The sequence below is a fragment of the Panthera leo genome, chromosome D3, assembly GCF_018350215.1.
Source record: "Panthera leo isolate Ple1 chromosome D3, P.leo_Ple1_pat1.1, whole genome shotgun sequence".
Classification (NCBI taxonomy): domain Eukaryota; kingdom Metazoa; phylum Chordata; class Mammalia; order Carnivora; family Felidae; genus Panthera; species Panthera leo.
The window spans coordinates 85,796,752-85,804,498 of record NC_056690.1 but is presented as its reverse complement, the minus strand read 5'-3'; the positions used below and the strand labels follow the sequence as shown (position 1 = coordinate 85,804,498).

Below are 7,747 nucleotides of genomic sequence, written 5' to 3'. Positions count from 1 at the left end.
TAATTTTGGAGCTATGTTAAAAAAAAAAAAAAACATGATCTAGCTTCAGAGTTAATAAAAGTTGCTGCTGTTGGAACCTATCATTTTTTTATTGGTTTCCATTCTCAAACTGCACAAGTTACTAAATTTTCAGAAACATGCATATGCTAGTGTCGTTCAAAACTTCTCCCCTCAAAACTAATAAATAGGCAAATAAATTAGACAAAAATTGCAAAGAAAATATTTAGATTGCACATATTCTCTTGCATTGAAGAATCATAATCTGTTTTGGTTAATTTAAACATACTTTTAGTCTTTGGATTACAGAGAGCATTTCCAGTTTCTCAATGGCTTCATTGGAATAAGATGATTATAGAAAATATGAATCCATTCAGACTAGGCTGATTTCTTTTGCTTATTAGTTTTATATATGAAAAAAAGCACAGGTTTAAAGTTTTCTATTTGTAAATAAATGACATCAATTTTTACGACACTCTACATTCTAAGACTATGGCTGATACCATATTTCCTTTAACTTTTCTGTTCCCTGTATGTATGGGAAGTATGTATGATGTAGGAAAAGTATTTAGATACTAAAGAACAACTTATCTTTCAAACTCCTTCTTTTTTTTCCCCCAGTGAGGCATTTTGTTTGTACGAATGTATTATATCCCTAGAAAAAGAATCCCAGGATTTTCCCTCCTGTGTGTTCTCATCTTGCTTCTTCATGGTCCATGATGCCAGCTGAGGTTGTCAGTACAATGAAACCAAACTGGCAGGACGGGAGCAGATCATTCTGCCATTTTTTCTAGATCTTTGAGTTGTACATCAAACCTGGGGCTGATCACTCCACACTTGTTTAACCTGCCTGTGAGGTTCACAACAATTTTCCAAGCTCTGTGATCATCGATGATTTCAACTTCACCAATGTAACCATGCTTAATCATCACAGTCAGAAATCTGATGATGACTTTGGAGCATGGCCTAATAAGAACCTGGCATTTGCCTCTCTTCTCAGCATTGTTAATGGCCTTGAGAGCATCTGTCAGGATATTCATACCCACCATTATGGTGGCACGGAAAGATGCCGGAAAGAGGACGGGAGGGCTGAAATCTCCTTCTAAGTTAACTTTTTCCTAACAGGCCTCTTGTATTCTGGTCTTTTCCCCATGTCAATCCATTTAATACTCTACTACTCTCACTTGAAAATCTTTTCAAGTATCCTGAATCGTGTGTGTGTGTGTGTGTGTGTGTGTGTGTTTAACAAAGTACAAACTTTTAACCTGGTTGTTAGTTTAACCATTCCATGTTTTGTCCTGGGTGTTTGATTTCTTAATTTCAGATTTATACTCTATTATTCCTCTTTAAAGACTGTCCATTTTATCTCAACTGTACTGCTTCCTACAACACCCCCATATTCTTACTTTACAGGGCTCATCTGGTGTGATTGCCTCAGGCTCTCTGATTTTTGCACACTTGATTGTTGCCTCATCCAGGGCCATTTGCACTCACCTTCCTCTGTTAACCCTTTCTGGTTTCTAGCTCATATCATGTCCCATTCCCTCCCATCATGACAATTCATAGCCATCACTTAACCTATTCATTTATAATTATATGTATCTAATCGTATCTGTAGATTTTTTTATTGGATTAGAAATTTCTTGAAAAGATTCCCTTTCTCATCGCTTTGGAAATACTTATTACTCAATATTTTTTGATACAGGATTTTCCCCTTGTCAACTTTCTTATCTACCTGTCATACCTTCTAGACACCAACGCCCCAGGTAGCAAAAGAAAACCTATCTTAGGTGGTTCGCTTTGGTAGCATTTGAGAATGGTAACTAACTACTCCATGACTGTTTATATCTATGAGTAAGAGAAATACACATTTAGTTTCTAATTCACAGGAAGATTATAGTTTGATGTGAAATCAAGTATTTCTCTCAATTTTTATCCAGTAAAGCCCATTTGGCACTAAACTTTCTAGACAATGCCTACAACCTTCCCAACTCTTTCTGCATTTGAGATTCTGAATCATCTTGATTTTTTCCCGTCTGTTATATATCGGATATTCGCTTTTTTATCAACATGTTTGCCAAGGAGAGTTTCAGCATTAATTCTCACTTTCATATAGCTATGTTATCTCTTAGTAAAAGTTATCTACTCTCTTATCAGCGGATATTAATATGAAGTTGGAGGTGCCAAGTAAACATTGTGTCTTCTCTAACACAGTATTGAATATAGGAGTCACTCGAATTGCTGTTTGTACAAAATCAATAAAATACATGAAATTGTCATAGAACAATTGCTCTAAGTTGTTCAAACTGATTACAGTGAAGTCCACTTGTTTATTAAAATCCAAACACAATCTCTGCTGCCTCTTTTAAAAAAAGGAACGGTATATGGAAATAACATAATCTTATTTTAAGAACAGCCATTTACTTTGGAGGACTCTTTTAACCTTTTGCACACAGCAGACATTAACACCATCAGATTTAGCCACACACGGAGCTTCTGGAGAAAGGATTAAAAATAAAATGACAGGTGTGCTCCTTAAATTAATTTAAAGGTGTCAGCCAACATTTGCAAATGTAACATTACAGCATCTGTAATTATAAGTATGAAGGAAAAGAGTTTAAGTTGCACAGGTCAACAAATGGAAATATTTTTATGGAGAAAAATAGCCAAAAACAATTCAGGATGAGTATAAGGAAAAGACTTTTTATCCAGATCATCTTTGCTGCGTGAACTGAACTTCGTGGCTTTTATTCTAGACCTTGGAGTTCCACATTGTGACCTAATCCTTTGACCTATTCAGAGAAAACAATATAAAACTCTTTCTGAGATTCCTCAGGCAAACACACAATGAAAGAATTGAACACAGGAGTTCTCCTCCCTAGTGGTCCATAGAATGAAAAGGAGAAAAAAAAAGCCTAGAGAAGTCCGATGTATGTGGACATTTCATAGAGGAAGAATGAATATGTGGAATATTCGGTTGGCACTGGAGTGAAATCCCTTACAGAGACTGATAAAAACATGATTTTTATATCACATCTTTTTTTAAAAAAATTTTTAATGTTTATTTTTGACAGAGAGAGACAGAGAGAGACAGAGCGCCAGTGGGGAAGGGGCAAAGGGAAAGGGAGACACAGAATCTGAAGCAGGATCCAGGCTCTGAGCTGTCAGCATAGAGCCTGACTCGGGGCTCAAACCACAAACTGGAAGATCATGACCTGAGCCAAAGTCAGATGCTTAACCACCTGAGCCACCAGGTCTTTTGCTTTTGGGGTTCTGAAAAATATTTGGCAATGATTCAGAGGAGGAATTTGATTCTCCTTTGAATCCATAAATATGGTATTCATGTTCATAATGTCAAGCATGAATTTGGAGTACACAGTCTAGTTCCATAATTTAAAATTGTGCTTTGCCCACAGTCAAGACCTTTCTTTAATCTCTGGGATGTGTTACCAAAGTATCTAGAGAATAGCACTCCAAAAATTCTGCCAGGGGAGCGTTTCATTACTACCAGACTGGATGGACATGTGCTGGGGTCAGTGCTTTGCTATTTCTTTATTGTCGTCATGGTAGGAAACAGGTTGTGGGCCCCTGGTGCGCATGAAGGCTTTGTCACCCACAGGCAGGAATTGTGGAGCTGTGTCACACAAAATACCTGATATGAGTTCACTGTCAGTTCAATGAGAAAATGACTCTTCCTGTGAAGAAAGCAGATTCTATAAACTCTCCCCAGCATCATGTACAATAGAAAGCAACACTAAGTGACAGAGAAAGATACAACAAAGAACATGGGCATATTTCTATTTAAAAAAAAAGCCATTTCTGTTAAAAAACCAATAGTGGAAATTAAGCAGAGTACTTGGAAGGAAGGAAAGCCTTCAGCAGAAAACAAAAAGATAGTATTAATGACTGTACTTTTAATAAGTCTATCACCAAACAATAACATGTAATTAAACAATAGTAAAGGTCTTGGATTAAGGATAAACATTTTAGTGAAAAATATATCAGGGGTTGGCAGGCCAGAAAAAAATTGAATAGTTCCAGCTAGGAACATAAAATAACAATTGTCTTGATCACAAAACATAATAGTAACACCAGTTCTGTTAGGGATGGTTAATTGGAAACGTTTGACCTTATTCTTCTGTTACAGTATTGATTATATTTATTTATATTTAGGCTGCTGTAGCATGAACTAAATTGTACATGGAACTCTTCCCAAAATTTGGCTTCATTTATTGGAAATCATCTCACTGTAATCGTGATACAGTCACAGGTTAAATAAATCCTACCTCTGTAATTTTGAACGTGGCCATGAAGGCATACTGAGGTAGAATTTGTTTTAACATTATGGCCAGGTTTCCTATATCAGTCATGAATAAGAATAGACAAGCAGTGCCCTTTACGGAATTCTGTCCAAATAAAATAAATCCTAGCTAGGTGTGTTATTCATTATACTTCTATTATCCAGTCTTTAACTCACTGTTCTACCGTATTGAATGGAATACAAATTTAGCATAATGATTGGTATAACATTTCATGTTATTTTAATTCAAGTATCACAAAATCACTTTAGCTACCAATACCTAATATTTTTTGAAGAATGGTCTAAAACTCCCACAGCATAGAATATGTAAATATAAACTCATTTGCAAGGGCATTAACCTCAATATACAAACCATACTGATAAAGCTTCTGTAGGCTATATTGTTATTGCTAAATTAACACAGCTAGAATCCTAGTGCTGACAAAGCAGATGTTTTACATGCAAATATTTGTCTTCTGTTGTTTTTTTTTTTTTTAATGCTTACTGCTTGCCCCAACTCAAGATTTGATGAATATCTATGGGAGAATGCTAATTAATTCACTAGTAGAAACAGGAGGGAATTATAGGTAATAATGCCACAAAACAGCTCCGAACCAGGTATAACTATGTACTGTGTATTTACCTGTTGGTTTGTTTGGGATCCTTCCTGAAAATATTTTGGATTAACGAATGATACTCTTACCTCGACAATTACCTAAGGATAAAAATTTAAATTTGGCTGTCCTGGGAATTTAAAGGAGTCGAAATAAGTCTTTTAAATTATGGTTTCAAGGCACTTAAGATTTAATGAGTAATTTTTTTTGTATGAGCTGACGCTATAGCATTCTAACAGCTTCCTGAAGCCCACTGAGTTTTCTTTCTAAATCTCTAAAACCCAAAAGAAGTTGCTTGTTTTCCAAACAATCTCTTGTCTCACCGTATCTCTTTGTCAATGAGAAGCAGTTGCCCAATCTGTTATCCAAAATACCATAGCTATAATGCACACACACACACACACACACACACACACACACACAGTACAGTGCCTGCTGCATGAGAATGGAGGAATAGATCATTATGGAACAGAAAACAGATTCCAGAATGAAAAGGCATCCCAAATCAGTAGGCAAAGATGGACTGTTCCAATGATGGCAGTTGGATATGAAAATGGAAATGATAAATGTAGAACCTTCTCTCATAGCACAGATTAACAAACGCAAGCAAATAATTTAAAGGGCAGATCTGAGAAACCAAACCTCCAGCGACTGGGAAAAAAAGTAGGGACTACTTTTTATTGTACGCAGTTTGGGGGATCCAAAATCTCCTCGTGGAAAATGGAGGGAGGAAGAGGGAAGAGTGCCTCAGTCCATCCTCCTTCACTATTGCTGAGGCTCAGATGGCAGAGAAGACTGGCCGGGCCTAGGGGAGGGGTGATGGAGATTCAGAAAGACTGGAGCCCAGAATCCTTCGGAAGGGAAAGTTGAGAACGTGCTAAAAGATTAGATAGTGAGGGAGGTGAACCCAGATCGGCTCTTGCCCTTGTTGATGTTTTGTCAAGTTTTATTGCTCATCTTTATACTTTTACGTATTTATTTTGGAGTTTGAAATTTTTGTTTTGCTAAATGCAAGCTTCATTTTTAAAGCTCCTGCCTGTGTGTTGTAGGTATAAAGAAAAATATTGATGATTTGCCCCTCTTGTCTTGACACACCACTTTATTTTTTAAAAAAATTTTTTTAACGTTTATTTATTTTTGAGACAGAGAGAGACAGAGCATGAACGGGGGAGGGTCACAGAGAGAAGGAGACACAGAATCTGAAACAGGCTCCAGGCTCTGAGCTGTCAGCACAGAGCCCGACGCGGGGCTCGAACCCACAGACGGTGAGATCGTGACCTGAGCCGAAGTCAGACGCTTAACTGACTGAGCCACCCAGGCGCCCCGACACACCACTTTAAACTTATGTGTGTGTGTGTGTGTGTGTGTGTGTGTGTGCGCACGCATGCACGTGGGTTTAATTGAAGTATAACTGACATTCAATGTCCTATTATTTTCAGATGAATATCACAGTGATTTTACATTTCCATATACTATGAAATTATCCCCCGTTAAGTCCAGTTACCAAATTTTTATAGTTTATTAATTATTTGTGCCTCTCAATATATTTTTCTTCAATATACATTGTGAGAATATGGTAGAACTCGAGGAGGTAAAACTCACAAAAGTACTAGGGTCCCCTAGTGACTAGATTCCCCATTGAGTTTTTAACTCAGACCTGTCCACACTGAGCCTCTTTAATTGTATGGACTCATCAATTACCATTCCGGTTTTCCTTTCCAGGCACTGGTTCCCACAGCAATTTCTGCTCTGGTCTGTAGTGATTCTCTGAATCTGCCTGTCTGACTCTCCAGTTTTAGGGACAGCCGTGTGCCCTGTGACCTGACTTCTCCAGATCTCAGGAAGTTTGTCGATTTTTCAGTCAGTTTCAGCTTCATTACTTGTTAGGAGACAGTGGCAACCCCTGAGCTTCTTTCCTTTTTTATATCGTTTAGGAAATCTTAACATTAGGATTGCCCATCCTCAAACTGTTTATTTGAATCTATTTTGAGGCTGAAGTCTCCCCACCTTTTTTTTCTATTTTTCTATTGTTTTCTTTTTTTTTCTATTTTTTTCACATACCAGGTTCACCCCTAATGTTGTAGACATTATGATCAGACTTTCCTTATGATCAGACTTCTCAAAGACTCTTGGTTTTTCATAGGATCCAGTTTTCATTTTTTCCACGTTTTGTGTTTCATTGATTTCTCCTTTCATCTGTATTGAGTTCTTGAAAATTTCAGGATTTTATTTAATTATATGTCTTGATTCTTGGGTTGTATTTATCTTTCATTTGTTTTAAATATTTATTACGTTCCAATACAGGCATTAATTGCACTAACATTTTTTACCTTCATTTTGTTTATTCCTAAGTAACTGCAATTTTAGTTTTACTTTCATTATTAAAAAAATGTTCAAAGAATGTTAGCATTTGTATGATTTGAAGGATGGATATTTCTTGGGGATGGTGGGGCAGGATAGGAAAGACAAGTTTTTGTGATTAGCCTCTATTTTTAAAAAAATTTTTTAACTTGTTTTATTTTTAATTTTTTAAAATTTACATTCAAGTTAGTTAGCACATAGTGCAACAATTTTTGATGCATTTGGGGCAAGAGATGGACCATATACTTTCCTTCTTTGTGTAATTGTTTTCTTTCTTTGTGGCCTAATGCCTGGTCCAGTTTTTAAAAGGTTCCATTAGCGTGTGAAAATGATAAATATTATTTGTGAATTGATTACAGTATGTGGTGATTTCGGTTATTCAAATCTTCCTAAATCTTCGGTTATTATTAATTTTCCTTGTGTACATCTGAGCAAGGTGTCTTAAATTCTGTCAGCATTCTTGGATTAATCATGT

At 36.4% G+C, this 7,747-nt stretch overlaps 1 pseudogene; it reads right to left on the bottom strand.

Annotated features, from left to right (window-relative positions):
* Positions 1-652: 652 nt before the first annotated feature.
* On the bottom strand, positions 653-1,046 carry LOC122203943 (annotated as a pseudogene).
* Positions 1,047-7,747: the final 6,701 nt, after the last annotated feature.